The 15,303-nt window shown below is 37.5% G+C and overlaps 1 long non-coding RNA gene across 1 annotated transcript in view; it reads right to left on the reverse strand.

Moving 5' to 3' along the window:
* Positions 1–15,291, reverse strand: part of LOC118967808 (uncharacterized) — a 29,005-nt gene extending 13,714 nt beyond the window's left edge. Inside the window, exons 1-2 of the long non-coding RNA XR_005055039.2 lie at positions 14,916–15,291; positions 14,338–14,384 (exon numbers count right to left, since the gene is read on the reverse strand). This is a non-coding gene — a long non-coding RNA (uncharacterized lncRNA). The remainder of the gene's footprint in view (positions 1–14,337; positions 14,385–14,915) is intronic.
* Between the last annotated feature and the right edge of the window lie 12 nt (positions 15,292–15,303).

A 15,303-nucleotide genomic window follows, 5' to 3' on the forward strand; every position in this document is an offset into this window, starting at 1 on the left:
CTTTTCCTGCTCAGTTAGGCTCTGATGATACACCAAGTTTGGCTCTGGTTAACTAGCTTTTCCTGAGGGTAGGTCTTGTTAAGAACAGGGTGCTCTGTTTTATTTTGAAATGGTTCCCTTTCTCCTCTCACTGCTAGAAGCATGATAGGATTTTTCTCCCATATTTACTATGGACAGCTGGTCAAACTACTGAAGGTAAATCTCACAATATTTTGGGGGCCCCCTCATCCCTAGGTCCCCCTGAGGTTTTTAAGGACAGTGTGCCTGGAGTCTTCCCCTCTCTAAAAGAGTTGTTAATTTTTTAGTCTGTCCAGCTTTTTACTTGTTAGGATGGAGTGGTGACTTCCAAGCTCCTTACATGTGGAACCAGAAATTGAAGTCACATTAGTCACTACTTTTGTGTGTGTTTGCAATTTTTTAAATAAAGAGGTTAAAATTATATTAATAAAACACATACTTCAATCCTTACAATAACTCTCCTCTCCACTATACATGGGAACACTGAGATAGGGAGCAGTCACCGGACTGGCCTTTTTAAAGATTACAAATTTCATAATAGTGGCTAATATTTACTAAAGACATACAATGTGCCAGGACCTTTCCAATCATACTGCGTATCTCATTTAATGCTCATAAAACTATGTACCAGGTGGTATTATTATCTCCATTTTGTGATGAGAAAACAGAAATATCATGAGTTTTCTCAGGGGCACAAAGTAATGAAAGCAAGATTTGGATCCACGAAATGTGGCTCTAAAGCTTCCACTCTTAGACTACTCCCAATAAAGAAGTAAAACAGAGATTAGAATCAAGATTTGTCTGTCTCCAGCGGCAGGACTTACCCATCCCACAGAGGCTGGCTGGGGCTTTCAGGGCAGGGTGCTTCCCCAGTCCTGTACTTTCAGCCCACTGCCTGTCCAGGTTTCTCCCTTCCAAATGTGCACATTGTGCTGCATATTAATACCCCCTACTCAATCAGGGATCTGACTAAATTGTACAACCCATTTCCTAATGGAGAAACTCTCTTAATTTCTTTTATTAAATAATATAATGTATCTCTAAGTTCTTCATAAACTGCAGGGTAGTATGAAGAATAAATTCATTCTCCCACTTTAGTAGCCTTTTCAACTAACTACTTGAAAAGTTATTTTTAAGGATTTTCAAAAGGAATTAAAACCTGTGGTAAAGTTCCCCTTTGGAATTTTCCTTACCAACATCTGCAACTGTGTTTTACACCTTGTCATTGTCAGGTTAGAAGCAAGAAGTGTGTGAGTAAGGGGTAATTTTGACTATGAAAGTTTGTTTCCAGGAATGACCTGAAAAGAAATGCATGGAACAGCCTGAGATTTTTCAATTACTCATCCTTCTAAATGAGGTGCCCTTTGACACTTTGAAGCATATCCCTGTGTGTCAGATCCTCAGTCATCCCAGCCTGAAGCCATGGCTGATCACTCCTCACTCTGAAGAAGAGAGAATGTCAAATTTATCAAAATACTTACTGGGGAAACAGGATGAAGGGGATTTCATGTCTGTGTCATGTGAAGTCACTGGGCCTTCCCAGGAGGTCTTTTTTGTCCAACTCTATCAGCAGCGGAAGTGCCACATCTCAACTGTAACAGGAAGATCTACAGATGCAGAATAGGGTTTGTGTATGTGTGTCAGGTGGTGGTGGTTAATGCCGATTTAGAAGTTAAAAGAGGACGTGAAACACACCAGAATGTTTAAAAAGAGTAGTGCCTCTAAGAGTTAATTGCTGAGACAAAAACTTGAAGCAATATTTTATTGAGATTTAGAATTAAAATATTTTCCCTGGGATCCTGTAATATCCTTTTGTAAAAATGGCGTGTGTCCCTTCCATGATAAAGGGAAAGTAAGTAAAATAGTGCCTTCCTCACAGACAAAAAACTTTGAATCTAGTTGTCAGTACTATTCTCCCAAGCATCCGAACTTGGCAGAAGGACATAAAGAACTGAGGACAGTAATTGATCGATCAACACTGAGCTTTGCAATGTTCTCTGATGCTTCACCTTCTTAAAAAAATTAATTAAGGAGCGTAAGGAAGTAGAATGAGCCTTATTTTAAAACAATATTTTCAAAATACAGAGAAGGAGAGGGAGAGGTCAAAGAGGGAAGAGACAAAGGCCAGCTCCTTACAGAGAAGCTCCTTAATCATCTAGGTCCCAAACAGTCGATTACAACAACACATAAAACAGTCAAATATTTAATAAAAACACAGTTGGAACTTGACCTCCAATACTTGAAGATGCTTTGTATGTATCAGGTTTCCCAGAAACAGGAGCCATAAAAACAGATTATTTATAAAGAAGCGTTTTCTCTCTATATCCAAGTAAACCCTTCCCCTGGTAACCACACAGCTGTTGCAATTCCCTCTGGGAGAGACATTGGGTGCTAACTTTCCTTTCTTTGAGTTCCCTAACACTAGACAAAGATAAATCAAAATTAGAATTCTCCTTAGCTTTCAGAAATCTCAAGAAGATAAAAATCCATACTAGAAGATTGGGCTAAGTCAAGTAGCCAGATACTGTTAAGGGATCATAATTGAGAAAGTTGGAACTGCTAGATTTTAATTTTAAAGTTAAGTGTTATTCAGCCTGGAACATGCTGCAGGTCACAGCTCTAAGCACATGCCCCTTGCAATCATGGCCACCAGACATTTTTCTTTCACTGTGGGAAAGTGTCAAATCCTTTTTGTTTGAATGTGTACATTTGAGTCACAGGAAACGGTCTTTACATCCCACTCATAAGAGTGAATGAGGTGTGAGAACATTTTAATTTCACATAGATGTTTCATGTCTTTATTAGACTGGATTGCTTTGTCTCTTTTATATAACTAAAAATTCTAACAATATAAGGTGATAGAGATTCATTATGGAAAATCTGGACATACATATAATGAAAGGGGAAGAAATACATATACATACATATAAGAAATAGGGGAAGCCATCTAGTCTTGCAAAGAAGCTATTTTTAGCATTTCTTGTTGTTTGGAAGCTTTTCTTATTAAAATACAAATTATAAATTTTTCATTACTAACGGTCATCATATTTCAAAAAAGTACCTAGGAAATGATTTATAATGCCAATATAAATAATTCTGATAATTATAAAATAAATATATAGTTATAACAATGTTATAATAATTTTATTGTTTGTAAATAATACTTTTAGAACAAACAATAAAAACTAAGAAATAAGCCTGAAACCGTATTTATATAATCAGGCAATAAAGGGTAATAGAAATAACACTGGCCTGGGTTAAAGTCAAAAGAGATAGATTTGGGTCTCAGCTTTGACACTAACCTAAAGCGTGATTAAGATTAAGTGGATTTACCTCTCTTAAATTCAGTTTTATCTCTAAAATAAAGGGCAATCACTTCTGAATATTCAAATTACCAATTTCTGTTTTTCATTTATGGATGAGCTTATTCAAATGGTCACTTTAATTCCCATCAAAGAAAACACAGCTAAAGAAGAAAATCAACTTATTCTGTTAGTAATAAATTCATTCATGCTCTAAGCAGACTATAATAAATTGGACAGAAATGACATTTAGAGCTGCAATATAGTCAAGTTCTTTCCAAGCAAAGTTTCAGATAATCTCTAACAATAAGAACTCCATTTTTATAAAAGAGAAAAATCATAGAATTAGCTTGATCGACATTGGAGCAATAATATAATCTAGTCTTGTCTAATGGCATGACTGGCAAATTCAAATGCACATAGAAACCATACATAAAGATAATATAAATGTCTCATTATATCTGATCCATTTCACAGAATGAACAAACCCTCTGATAGTGACAGTGGCTGTGGTGAACTGGAAAACATGTGTCCAGGAAATTACAAACACCGTTGGTGTGAGGAATGTAGGCACAGCATAGCCAAATCTTATGATTTTTCAGGAGAAACTGGCAACCCAGATTTTGGCTCAAAGTTCATGGTTTCTTTTTTTCCTGCACTCTGTGGGCCAAACAGTGGACCATCAATTTTCAAATCTCCAACTTATATAGAAAAATTGGCTTGTTCCATTTTCTGGAATGCGTGCTGCAAAGACATGCCACTGACACATTCAGGCAAAAAGTGGAAGACCAAGCCAACCATCTGGGGATAGGAAAACTTAATCTATACTGCCCTAAAACAAGCCCAACATTTACACCCAAGGGGATCAATTTTGAAAACATTTTCTCCAAATAGCTACATGTTTTTTCACCTATGAATAAAATAGCTGATGATGATTGTTTTATCAATAGGTGAAAAAACACAGAGCTCTTTGTTTTTCAGAATTGGCATTCTGAAAAGTAAATTAATTCTTTTTAAATGAATTTTGGGGTAAAAGCCTCATTATCAATGAGTGCAATTTCCTTGAACTGACTTTAAACAGTAAGTTTATCCTAAAACCTCTGATCCCCCACCCGCACTTCTAGTCACAGAAAGGTGGTGAATCACGGAAAGAGATACTCCATGGCTTCACTAATGTGTGGAACATTAGAACACTTGCCCCTCCCTCTTGTTCCTAGGAAAACATCTGTGCAAAGTGGGCCCAGCTGGCTTGCAAATATGTTCCATGATGCAGGCCAGCTTTCAGCCCCTTCCTGTCACCCTGTGTCTTGTCTCCTTTCTGCCAGTGTATATTTCCTTTTTAAACATCTAATGCTTAGTGAAAAAATCAAAGTTAACAGGTTAAAAGTTAACATGCTTCACCTGTTTCACCTCCTTCTATTAGTAAACCTGGGCCAGCAAAAGAACATTTGACTTACTACCTCTTTGCTTATGTCCTCCGTGAAGGAAATTATGAGGGGTGCTCAAGAGTTGTATATCAAAATGTCAGGCTCCAATTTGGTAAAATCATTACAACACCTGCTTTCTGGGAATTATCATGAAACCTCACTCCTTTTCCCTTTGTATAAAGCCTGATATTGGGCAAGAAATACACCCAACCACAAATTTTATTTTCAGTTCAAGGCCTATTTGGGATGGTGGGGAGGAAGGAAATATCAGAAATTAGCTAATGGTGAACAGTCCTTAGAGGATGAAGCTGAAAGACATCCAGACTTCTTGGGAAGCCTCTTGAGATTAGGAGGCTTTATAAGATTGCCGGGGACTTCTTACATATTTTCATTAGTTTAGACACATTACGCTATGAGAATAGTTTGACTTGTAAACTATCTCAGCTACAGTCAGAGCAGTAAGCATCCAATATTCAGATAGATTAGGAAGAAATAACAATGTAAAAAATACCAAAGAACAAAAATCTGAACTACCTGAAAGCCACAAAAAAAGGCTCAAAATGTCATTCCTTTTGAGAGCACAGAACTGGGATTCCTGGAACCAGAGCTTACATTCAGGATTCATGTCTTCATCTCTTTCTATATTGTCTTTTCTTGCACAGTGACATCCCTCTCCCCTCTAGTCCTCTCCTGCTGGTTACCCAGTGACACCCTAAGCAATGGGAAACTGTGGGTCTTCTTGGCTAACTGGAAGATTTTTAAGCAGTTTTTCATTTCAAAACTGCTCATACCTTTTCATTTACCACCTTTGTGGTTAGAAGGGTAGGAGCTAAAAGACCACAAACCCCGAAGATTAAAAGGATGGACACCCCTACTCCCCACCAGAATTCAACTGCTGATTGTCCCATGAATGAGCATGCTCTCCCACCAATTAGTTTTGCCAGACCTAGCAAATAAAAATACACGACACCAGTTAAATCTGGATTTCAGAAAAAAAGCAAATCTCCATTTATTATACATCCCAAATAATGCATGAACATACCTGTAGTAAAAAAAATTATTCATTGTTTAGATAAAATCTAATTTAACTGGCTGTCCTGTATTTTATTGGGCAACCCTACCACCAATGGATTCATAAAAATTGTTCAACTTTATAGCCTAGTGAACTAAGTAAGAAATCCATTCAACAAAGCTACTGAATAATAATTTAAAAATGTATAAAGCTCTTAACTGCCAGAACAAGTTGAAAAGGCCCACCATCCTACCTCTTTATATGATCAGTTACCTCAGTGATTCTCCACCATGGCTGTACATTAGGGTCATTTGAGGAACGGCTAAGTGTTTCTGATTCTTATACCCTGCCCTAGACCAAATGAATCAGAATGGAATTTTTTAAGCTGCCCTATAATTCTAATGGACAGTCAGGTTGAGAACCATTGAGCTAAAGAGGCAGGAAAGAAAAGCTGAAGTGTTAGGGTGTTTAACTGTTTTAACCCAGGTTCCTCAACTTGGCTGCACATTGCATTCTCCTGGGGAGTCTTTAAAAATTATTGATCCCTGGCACTCACCCCAAGACATTCCAATTTAATTACAGGTGGATACAGCCTGGGAAGTAGGAGTTGTACAAGTCCTCAGGTGTTTCTAATTTGGAAACCACTTCTCTGCCATTCTCCAGGTTTCAATTACTATAATCTTGAATGTAATTCCCAAAACTTCATCTCCTAGCCTATTCTATGAACCATGGAACTTTATAAATTAACCCAGCTTTTATTTGCAAATTCTATGTCTCAAGAGTTCTGGGTTTGTTCCTGCCTGACTTCAAAAAATAACTACCTTGATGCAATTGTGAATGGAATTGTTTTCCTGATTTCTCTTTCTGCTAGTTAATCATTAGTGTATAGGAATGCAACAGATTTCTGTGTATTAATTTTGTATCCTGCAACTTTGCTGAATTCAGATATTAGATCTAGTAGTTTTGGAGTGGATTCTTTAGGGAATATTATTTAGCCATAAGAAGAAAACAAATTCTACCATTTGCAACAACATGGATGGAGCGAGAGGGTATTATGCTCAGTGAAATAAGCCAGGCGGAGAAAGACAAGTATCAAATGATTTCACTCATCTGTGATGTATAACAACAAAGAAAAAACTGAAGGAACAAAAGAGCAGCAGGCTCACAGAACCCAAGAATGGACTAACAGTTACTAAAGGGAAAGGGACTGGGGAGGACGGGTGGGAAGGGAGGGATAAGGGAGGGATAAGGAGAGATAAGGGAGGGATAATGGGGCACAACAATTAGCACACATAATGTAGGAGGGTGGGGACATGGGGAAGTAATGATTCTATAGCGTCTTACTACGCTGATAGACAGTGACTTAATGGGGTATGTGGGGGGGACTTGATAATAGGGGAAGTCTGGTAACCATAATGTTCAAGTAATTGTACATTAACAATATCAAAATAAAAAAATAATAACTAGCTTGAAGCTCTACTTAACAGTAGGAGGAACAAAAAAGTCTAAACTATACTCTAAGTAAAGGTTTATTGTTTGGTAAACGTCCGTCCCACTAAATTCTCAATGCCTTGAGGACAGAGACTATTCACTTATGGTACCAAAACAAACTCAATAAGCAGTGCTACTCTCTTTCTTAGGATAAGAGTAGCACTGCTTATTTTAGGGGAACTAGGAATGAAATCGGAACTTCCAACCATATTTAAGAGTAGACTTGATGTTACTTTTTAAACTGATTTTTCCCATTAGCTGTGAGATTTAAATCCTATGAATGGGATGCCAGTTTTCAAGAACCTGACTCCGCCTCTATTTATAGTATGCCTATTAATTCCTTTGTCAGGAGTTTTACAGGTGGGAGGATTACAGTCACCAAAGATCCTATCATAACTCCCAGCTTTCAATCATACATGATAAAAAGATTACGTGCCTGTGTAATTCAAAAGCCATACTTCTTTGTACACAGAGATTTGCTCTATGCACAAACTGATGGATTGATGGCTGTAGGGGTAGAGTGTGATACGAACATCCGGACTAAATCACAAGAAGGAAAAAAATAACCTGAGATTTGCTACATTCAAATGTAGTCAAAAGGGACTCTGTATATTCCTCTGATCTTTCTTACAAACTGTTAAATGCGCACTGATCCTTGGAACTGTTAGTCCTCCAATACTTAAGAGGTTACTCACTCCCAAGAGATTATTCAACCCTGATCTGACAGAAAGTGCAATAGCTTTGCTTTTTACTGCCAAAAGCCAATAGATCTGGATTTCCAAAAAGATATTTTTTGTGGGAGGATTGAGCATTACCCCAGCTGGTTGGGTAATTGGAGAGCCAAAGGAAGATATGACTGTCAGAGAGGACACCTGACAAGTTCCAGAACTTCAGCTTAGAGAAGTATTTCACAAGACTGACCAATTTGTCAAAAGTAGCCAAATACTGCCAGTGTGCAGTGTGTCATGGGGGAGTTGATGGGGTTCATTTGTGATGAAGCCAGAGTCCAGGAATCCTGCCTGATAATGGAGAGGCAAATAAAACAGTAAAGGAATGATTAATACAAAGAAAAGATCATGTCTAGTATCAGATATGCCTCTAGTTTTATCATCATGATAGGGAAAAAGAGAGCTTTTGCTGTCTATATAAGGTACATAAAGCCCCAAATATGTTTTCTTGTTCCTCATATTTTGAGAAAACTTTGGAAACATGAATTATCTTTTAAATACAAATCATTTCTCTTACATTTCTTATTACTGTGTGCTTTGGGCCATCATAGTTTTAATCGGTTATTTCATAAATAAAGAACTTCAAGGTTACCGAAATTGTACATCTTTTTAAGTATTTTCTATCTTGGAAAACTAATAGGACAGCATGTAACAGATTTGTCTTGCAGGAAAATAGATAAACCTATCCATGACATGATAAACTATTAGGAAAATATGAGTTTTAAAACTTTAATTTCATCAAGGGTGGCTCTTTTCAGAGAAGTAATACATGCAGGTCTGTATTTACACAAAAGTGAACATTTACTTTAGTCAAGAATTCTTTACAGGCCTCTTTGATAGGGTTATTTTGTAAATCAATTTCCCTAGTACCATTTAAAATTCTTGAATGACTGAAATTATATCAACACATAAATTCTCAATGAAGAAATACTGGTTCAGGTGAGGGACACATACTATAGGTGAATGAAGCAATTAAAATATCAGAGGGTATCAAATAGCCTAAACTATATATCTGGTATACTGTCTCTGAGACATTTAATTGTTTCATGTAAACTAATAAAATTTAGCATTTTTCACTATTGAGAATAGTAATTATTTTACAAGTTTTTTTATTTTGATCCCTCAGAAAGGGTTTATAGATTCCCCATTAAATCAATGCATTGAATTTTTCATTCATTCATCAAACTTGACCAAATGCAGCTAGCATGTCCCAAGCACTATGACACTTGCTGGGAGAAACCATAGTAAGTAAAACATATATAGATTTTTTTCTACCCTCAAAGAGCTTGTAGTTTAGTGAGGGAGACAGACATAAATTACACAAATTATACTAACCTATTATAAGTGTTCTAAAGGATAAGCACAGGGTGCTATGACATGTACACAGAAGATGTGCCCTAGGTTAAAGATCCAGAAAAATGATCCCAGAGAGAGTGATATTTGAGCTAAGACAACATTCTTAATAATAACAGCTGGTATTATGTTAAGTGTTTTTAAAGTATTAGTTCATTTAAATTGCATTAAAATGTATTGAGTTAGGTACTTTGATTATTTTATTTTGCACTTCAGGAAACTGAGACTTAGAGAGGCAAAAGTTTGTAAAAGGTAACTGAAGCTAAGAAGTAACAGAGCATGCATGCAATTGAACCCAGATGCTGACTCCAGAACAAGTATTGGATTCTTAACCATTAGTCATAGGGCCTCTCCAGTGAAAAGGATGAGCTGGAATACACAAGTTGCCTTGGGCTGCAATAACAAATTGCTTAAACAACAGAGAATTTATTTCTCATAGTTCTGGAGGCTGGGAAGTCCAAGATCAAGGCACAGACTGATTCAGTTCCTGGTAGGGGCTCTCCTCCTGACTTATTTGCAGATGCAATCTTCTCACTGTGTGCTCGCTCATGTGACCTTTCTTCTGTGGTACACATAAAGAAAGAGATCTCTCTCTCTCTCTTTCTCTTTTTATAAGGCCACCAGTCCTATTGGATTAGGGCTCTGCCCTTATGACTGAGTTTAACCACAAATTACTTCCTACAGCCTCTATCTTCAAATACAGTCACACTGGGGGCTAGGGCTTCAACTAAGAATTTTGGGGGACACAATTTAGTCTGTACTTGGAGTAAACTAAGGAGAAGAACAGTGCTCTAGATTAAGGAATAATTATGATCTCAAATGACTAAGAGTGTAGTTTATAACAAACGTGTTTGAGATTAGCAAGGTAACCATCTCTCCCAATAGAATCTAATTTCTGTAACAAAGATGCTGCCTTAAAATATTAGTAAAGACTGTCACCTAGTGGCAACAGGCAGAAGGCAGTTTATAGGCGAGTATTACTGAACTGCTTATATGTGGGCTGCTGACTAATCAATTTCCCCTTCTACTGTGGGCACTCCCAAGATGTTTTACCTAGGAATATAATACACTAACTAAGCATTACAACATTAAGGCAGTCACCTTCTTTCCATCAAATTGAGACACATATATGGGCACACACACTCAGAAAAGTAGTGTGACAGTTTCAAACTCAGAGAAAGAACAGGATCCTAAGTTTTATCGTAGTCCACCACTTTGAGTCAGACCAAATAATTTAGGACCAGAAAAATGAGTAATATGAATCATAACTAGGTCATATGCTCTGTTTGGCATATCTGTAGGCTTCGGTCATTGTACTGGATATGGAGCCCCAGTTAGTTGAGATATTGTCAGAAAATAAAAGGAATAAGCAAAATAAGTAATGGGCACTGGTAGATAGGAAGTCATTAACTAGCAACTACAGTTCTGTGAGTAATTGTTAAAATTAGGACTCTGACTTTTTTTAATGTACATCTGTATCTTAAACTAAGACTAACTTTTTATATACATATATATCTTAAATTAACCAAGAATAGTATGTACTCTCCTTGGCAAGTAAAAATCATAACTGATATAAACATTCTGTCTTAATTCTAATTGATTTAGGAGCTAAAATCACCTGAAGTCAGATTAATGGGGACATAATGGTAATGTGAGGCAGTGCCAAGAAGAGGGTTACATACAAGCTGCTTGGATCCTTATTATCCTCCTCTATACATTAGGCCCCTTCATTTAGGATAAACCTTCCTTTTAGTTCAACCAAGGCATTTTTCTCAGACAAGCCACCTCTACACCCTATCTCTGGAAGTTAGGAACTTTTAGTTTTAGACTTATAAAATCCTAAATGTAGATTGAGAACTTGACAGGTTAATGAGTCCATTCAAGCTCAGACCTAAGTATTATTGAGGGTGTAAGTTTAAAATCTTCATGTTGCAAGCAATAGAAAACTCAAATTGGGGCCATTTGAGCAAAAACTAAATAGTTCAGGGGTATCCCTAGCTTCAAGAAGAGCTTAAGGTAGGGCTGAATTTGATCAGGACTCTTTTTTCTCCCTCTCTTTCTATCAGCTCTGCTTTTGATTCTACATAAAGCAGTCTTAAGCTTCATGGACCCAAGATGGCAGCTCTGGGCTGCAAAGTTTAAGTACAGAGGGAGTTAACAAAATTCATTTTTCCATCAGTCCAATGAGTATCTTATATTTTTTCATTGACTTAGATTCACTTACATATGCATCTCTCAACCAATTGCTTTGGTGGGATACCTTAGAGCTGAAGGGCATAATCAATTTTAAACAATCCACATGGCCGAAAGTGGAGGGAAAGATGAATTGCCTCAATAATAATCAGAATGCTTTTGACAGGAAAAAAAGGAGGGAATTGATGCTGGGAAGTTAATCCACAATGTTGGGATTGAATGGTGAGGAGGACTACACCTATTCAGGGGAAAAGGAGTACAGCTATAGGGCTTATAAAGAGCTAAAGCTCGTGCTATACACAGCAGGGCCAGGAAAGACGGCAGAATGGACTGTCATTGTTGTTATTACTTGTAACAATAAGACCTGCCTGCCTGATATGATTATTCACTTTGATGTTTTATCATCACAGCAGAAACTGTGACAATTCAATTTCCTGATACCCTCTCAGATGGTTCTTCTGCCTCTTTTGTTGAATCCTTTTCTCCCTATGTTCCATGGATTAGAACAGTCATGAAAGCCCTGCATGTAGTCCTTTTTTCTCTCTTTCTCTAAGCCTCTTTCCTTGATCTCTGCCATTCTCCAGGTTTCAATTACTATAATCTTGAATGTAATTCCCAAAACTTCATCTCCTAGCCTATTCTATGAACCATGGAACATTATAAATTAACCCAGCTTTTATTTGCGAATTCTATGTCTCAGAGTTCTGGGTTTGTTCCTGCCTGACTTCAAAAAATAACTAGCTTTATACAATTGTGAATGGAATTGTTTTCCTGATTTCTCTTTCTGCTAGTTAATCATTAGTGTATAGGAATGCAACAGATTTCTGTGTATTAATTTTGTATCCTGCAACTTTGCTGAATTCAGATATTAGATCTAGTAGTTTTAGAGTGGATTCTTTAGGGAATATTATTTAGCCATAAGAAGAAAACAAATTCTATCATTTGCAACAACATGGATGGAGCGAGAGGGTATTATGCTCAGTGAAATAAGCCAGGTGGAGAAAGACAAGTATCAAATGATTTCACTCATCTGTGATGTATAACAACAAAGAAAAAACTGAAGGAACAAAACAGCAGCAGGCTCACAGAACCCAAGAATGGACTAACAGTTACCAAAGGGAAAGAGACTGGGGAGGATGGGCGGGAAGGGAGGCATAAAGGGGAAAATGGGGCATTACGATTAGCACACATAATGTAGGAGGGTGGGGACATGGGGAAGTAATGATTCTATAGCATCTTACTATGCTGACGGACAGTGACTGTAATGGGGTATGTGGGGGGGACTTGATAATAGGGGGAATCTGGTAACCAGAATGTTCAAGTAATTGTACATTAACAATATCAAAATAAAAAAATAATAACTACCTTGAAGCTCTACTTAACAGTACAGAGGAACAAAAAAGTCTAAACTATACTCTAAGTAAGAGTTTATTGTTTGGTAACATCCATCCCACTAAATTCTAAATGCCTTGAGGACAGAGACTCTTCACTTATAGTACCAAAACAAACTTAATCATTTAATAAGTTCATGTCATAGTATAGACAGCTTTTCAGCACAATGCAACACTTCTTTATCCCATTTCTGAAAACCAATCATCTCAATTCCACTGTAACAGTCATAGTGAAGGCATGATGACCAGTTCACTATCACAGTCTATCCCAGTTTTGAATAGGTAGGAATTATATGGAGGTTGGGGAAGAGTTGTTGTTTTCCTGCATCTAAAATCCCTTCCCATGCTTGGTGGATCCACTATTCTGTGTGAGGAGGCAAAAAAATCCCATCACTTATTACATAAACTGAAAATCACAGATAATGCTTTTCTCCCCTGACTTGTGGTATTTAGCACATGGTACTTGGACCTCATCTGGGCATGTGCATCTGTATCTGGAATTGTGAATCTTGAACAAGTTATCCAAACAAGCAAGAACCATCTAGAATTCATCTCACTTGTGACATCTAGGATCCAGTGGTGTTAGTGGCAGCACCCTATCCAGAGAGTCCCTAAAGAATGACCTCAATTATGATACGGGTAGTTTCTATGATTTTGCTAATGCTATCCCCTCCCCTCGAATGCATTCCTCCTTAGCTCTGCCATCCTTCAGCCCTGCTGAAGCCCCATCTACACTGTACAACATTAAAGGAACACCCAGACAAAACTGACCAATCCCCTCACACAACTCCTTTGGTAGGGTGTATACCATTCATGTGGCACTTACATATACCCCTGTAGTTATTTACATTTTTAAAAATAACATACTCTATTGTCAGCATCTTTCAGACAGGAGTGGAGATTACCATATTTCTGAATTCCTTCCACTATGCCTAGTACATTGTTGCCGCTCAGTTAATAGTTAAAAAATTTTTTTAAATTAGATTTGGGAAAAACATTAATGAATGTAGGTCTATCTTCTCATGGACAAAAGGAGCAAAATTAAGTTCAGATGCAGTTTATATTACCTAATTTTAGCCAGTCATGATTGGTCTAGGTTTTCACCTTTCTGATTCCTGAGTTGAAGAATCTTCATTAAATGGTAGGGAAAATGAAATTTCATTTATTGAAGAACATGGTGGGGGGACTCCAAATGCATCTGCTAGCTATATTGTGAGCAACTTGAAGGCATCATTGCTGCCAGTCTTCTAACTCAGATCAGTTCTTTATAGGCTGGGCTCCCTGAATAAGAAAAGGAAGTCTGCAAAGGAAATTGAGAAAAGGAAGGCAAAAACCTAAACCTAGACTCAATGAGAGTGATCAACTTTGTCATAATACAGAGAAGTAAGGACTAAATAATGAATTTTGCAAGATATAACTCACAGGTGATGTTGAGAAGAGTCATTCACTTGACTGGTGGGGACCAAAACCTGAAGTAGGAAAAGCATTAGAATAAAAGTCAAGTAAATGAAAATAGTGGATCTAAATCTTCTTTTTCCCCAGGAATTTTATCAAGGGCAGTAAATAAATGGTGGTGACTGACCAGGGTCAAGGGAGGTCATTATTATCTTTTGAGATGGAAGTCATGTTTATTTGCTGATAAGGAAGATACACCAGGGAAGAAAAAACTAATAATGAAAAAGAGAGTAGCTACGGCCAAGTCCTTACGTAGGGAGGAAAACACAGGCTCAAAAGCACAACATGTAACAGCTGCTAGGACTCACAAGTGCTTGCTAAGTGTTAGCTATTAGTAGTTGTGATTGCTTAAAATTTTCAATAAATGAATAGGCATCAGGTTTACAAAACATAAACTCATTACTTAAATTACTTAAACTCAAGAGCTTGGATTCTAGCAGCAGACTAGAATCCAAATCCAAATTCTAGTTCCACCACTTGGCCAAGAAACTTTTCTTCTTAGGGCTTCGTTTTCCTCAGTAGATAAAGAGGATAACAATACCTACCTCACAAGGCTGTTTGCGGGCTTAACTGAGACAATCCGTGTACAATTTAACACTGTACTGGCACATGGAGAATGCTCAAATGTTAACGCCATTATAACTGCCATTCTGTCCCAGAAAGGTAACTGTGATTCTGGCCTCTAATGCTTTTAGGTTTAGGCACTGTCACACTGATTCCTAATCTTGGAACCATACCAGAGGTCAAGCCTCTCGGAGCGCACACGAGCTGGTAGGTTGTAAGAGGCCGGCACAATATAGAATTCCCCATTGCCTCGCCTTCTAGGGACACAGTCTGTTCCGAGGTACCGCCGTAAAAATAAAAACAAAAGGCAACTAAAAGCAGACACCGGAAAGCCACCTAGGAAATCATGCCTCAAAAAAAGTGACAAGA

The sequence above is a fragment of the Manis javanica genome, chromosome 1, assembly GCF_040802235.1.
Source record: "Manis javanica isolate MJ-LG chromosome 1, MJ_LKY, whole genome shotgun sequence".
NCBI classification, from domain to species: domain Eukaryota; kingdom Metazoa; phylum Chordata; class Mammalia; order Pholidota; family Manidae; genus Manis; species Manis javanica.